The sequence below is a fragment of the Carlito syrichta genome, unplaced genomic scaffold (genome assembly GCF_000164805.1).
Source record: "Carlito syrichta isolate Samal-C Ts95f unplaced genomic scaffold, Tarsius_syrichta-2.0.1 Scaffold213409, whole genome shotgun sequence".
In the NCBI taxonomy this organism is placed as follows: domain Eukaryota; kingdom Metazoa; phylum Chordata; class Mammalia; order Primates; family Tarsiidae; genus Carlito; species Carlito syrichta.
The window spans coordinates 1-2,767 of NW_007157505.1; the positions used below are offsets into that span (position 1 = coordinate 1).

At 53.1% G+C, this 2,767-nt stretch overlaps 1 pseudogene across 1 annotated transcript in view; it reads right to left on the bottom strand.

Moving 5' to 3' along the window:
- Window positions 1-374: 374 nt before the first annotated feature.
- Window positions 375-2,767, bottom strand: part of LOC103253236 — a 3,840-nt pseudogene continuing 1,447 nt past the window's right edge. Inside the window, exon 2 of the transcript XR_503851.1 lies at window positions 375-676. The product of XR_503851.1 is annotated as a single-strand selective monofunctional uracil DNA glycosylase pseudogene (transcript). The remainder of the gene's footprint in view (window positions 677-2,767) is intronic.

Consider the following 2,767-nt stretch of genomic DNA (forward strand, 5'->3'; position numbering starts at 1 on the left):
CCCACCTGTCAGCCAGGCTCCTCTCAGGACCCAGCAGTCCTAGCCCTCTTCTGACCTCAATCACACACTAGGGGAGATCCGGCAAGGCAAGGATGGAGTTGGAGGAAGGAAGGGCTTTCAGAGGTAATTAACAGCCAGCTCTTGGGGAAATCGGAACTACCATTAATGTGCTTGGTTAATTATGGGCAGAGAGGCCAGGAGAGTGTCTGCAACCACAGGAGCCTGTGTGTGCTAGGAGAGGATGGAGCGGGGATCTGCACAGCCATGCACATGCTCCTCCACACACACCCAGGCAGCATCACCCTGGGCTCCCACTCCCCCACCCCCTACACTCCCCACCCCACTCCACCTGCCAGGGAAGCCAAGCCCCTTACCCCAGTCTGGGCCATGCCAAAAGGCCCCGGGTTCATACCCAGGAAAAGCACTTCCTTGGGGGCCTGGCAGAAGCGAATCACGTAGTTGCGATGCAGCTCCCATGCATACTCCACAGGGTTGTAGATGATGCCTACAGGCTCCAAAAATTGCAGCTGGCTCAGCTCAGCATTGAGTCGAAGCTCTTCCTCCAGGAAGTCCTCAGCCAAGCTCCGAGGGCAGGGCTGGGACTCTATCACAGCACCCGCAGGCTCAAGGAGGGGCCCCAGTGGGAAAGCCTGGGGCACAGCCATGCCGTTGTCACCTGGAAGAGATGGGCAGAGGTCCCACCAGACCTCAAGTGTGGGAGGCACCTGTGCTGGTGAGGGCCCCTGCCATTCCCTGGGCTCAGAAGGGGCCCTGTGAGCCTGTGTCAGTCATTCACCAACTACCAAGTAGACCTGAGCTCATCTCAGTTCTTGGTGATGAAGGGCCTGTCTCCTCCCCACTTCTAGTATCCTTCCCCATCACATATCACCCAGTGAGATCAAGCCAGAACCACCAACAGCCCCACCTCCACCTTCCTTTTCATGAGGCATGGGTCTGAGTCACTGGTTCCTAGGCCACACCAAGCACACATATGTGTTCAGTAAACGTTTACTGGTGGCATCCTTTCAGCATCTTTTCTTTTTTGAGTTGGAGTCTCACTCTGTCACCCAGGCTGGAGTGCAGTGGCTGTTCCCAGCCACCGCAGCCTCGACCTGCTGGGCTCCGGCGATCCTTCCACCTCTCTTTCCGCCTCAGCCTTCCGAGTAGCTGGAACTACAGGTGTGCACTACCACGCCTGGCTAATTTTTTTTTCTTTTTTTTAATTGTAGAGATGAGGTCTCGCCAAGTTGCCTAGGCGGGTCTTGACCCCACAGCCTCAGGCAATCCATTCACCTGGCCCTCCCAAAGCGCTAGGATTACAGGTTGAGCCATGAGCCCGGCCCAGCACCTTTAATGTGATCCTTAATACATCTACTTGCCAGGCATGGTGGCTCATGATTATAATCCCAGCATTTTGGGAGGCTGAGGTGAAAGGATTGTCCAAGCCCACGGGTTCAAGACCAGCCTGGGCAACTTGGCAAGACCTCACCTCTACAATAAATCAAGAAAAAAAAAATAGCCAGGTGTGCTGGCACACACCTGTAGTTCTAGCTACTTGGAAGGCTGAGGCAGAAAGATCACCTGAGCCCAGCAAGTCGAGGCTGCAGGCAGCGGTGAGCATGCCAGTGCACTCCAGCCTGGGCAACAGGGTAAGACTCCAACTCAGGAAAAAAAAAAAATCGTTTACTTACAAGAGCCCAGCCAGAATGGACTGGGTCCTGGAAATCACTGTGCTGGAGAACGCAATGCAGGTGCACAGCCACAGCCCAGAGGTCTGGGAGGGCTCATTACAAACACTTCCAGGTGGTGAGTGGCTGCTCTGCGCAGGAACACCTCATTGATGCTCACAACAACCCCACGAGGTATGCATTATTGTTCCCATGCTACAAATGAGGACACTGAGGCTTGGCGAGATAATGCTGCTGCTCGCCCAGGGCCACGCAGTTAGCAAGTACTAGAGCTGAGATCTGAACCCAAGCCATCTGACTCAAGGCTACACTCCTGACCACACACACCATCTTGCCCTAGATGGTTTGATCAGCCACCCTGCTAATTCTACAACCCCCTAATCCCAGCCTGGCTTTATTCCCACACTTGAGACAAGCGAGTAGGATGATTACAGACTCCGAATAGACTCATAAACCATGCAACCATGGCCAGAGACTCGGGTTTCCTTGCCCAAATGCAAATAATAATAACATCCATTGCATAATGCAGACACAGGATGGATGAAATGCTATGTATAGGTACGGGGAGTTAGAGGGGAAAGGAGGAAAGGGAAGCAGAGAAAGGAATAGGAAAGGAAGGGGGGAGATGGGGAGAGAGGAGGGTCATGACAGCAAACTCCATAAACCACCAAAGCCATTCCTTCTCACCACTCCTGTGCAAACCCAGAAACCCAGTGTTCCCACTTGACCGTTTCATTCACACTTTCTTTTATTTTCTTTTTTGTGAGTCAGAGTCTCATTCTGTCACCCAGGCTGGTGTGCAGTGGCATGCTCACAGCTACTACAGCCTCAACCTACTAAGCTCAGGCAATCCTTCTGCCTCAGCCTCCTGGGTAGCTGGGACTACAGACATGTGCCACCACATTTGGCTAATTTTTTAATTTTATTGTAGAGATGAGATCTCGCCAAATTGCCCAGGCTGGGTCTCAAACTCCTCAGCTAAAGCAGTCTCTTGCCTCAGCCTCTCAAAGTGTTGGGATTACAGGCGTGAGCCACCAAGCCCCACCTCCACTCATACTTTCAAAATGCCTTTCCCAGGC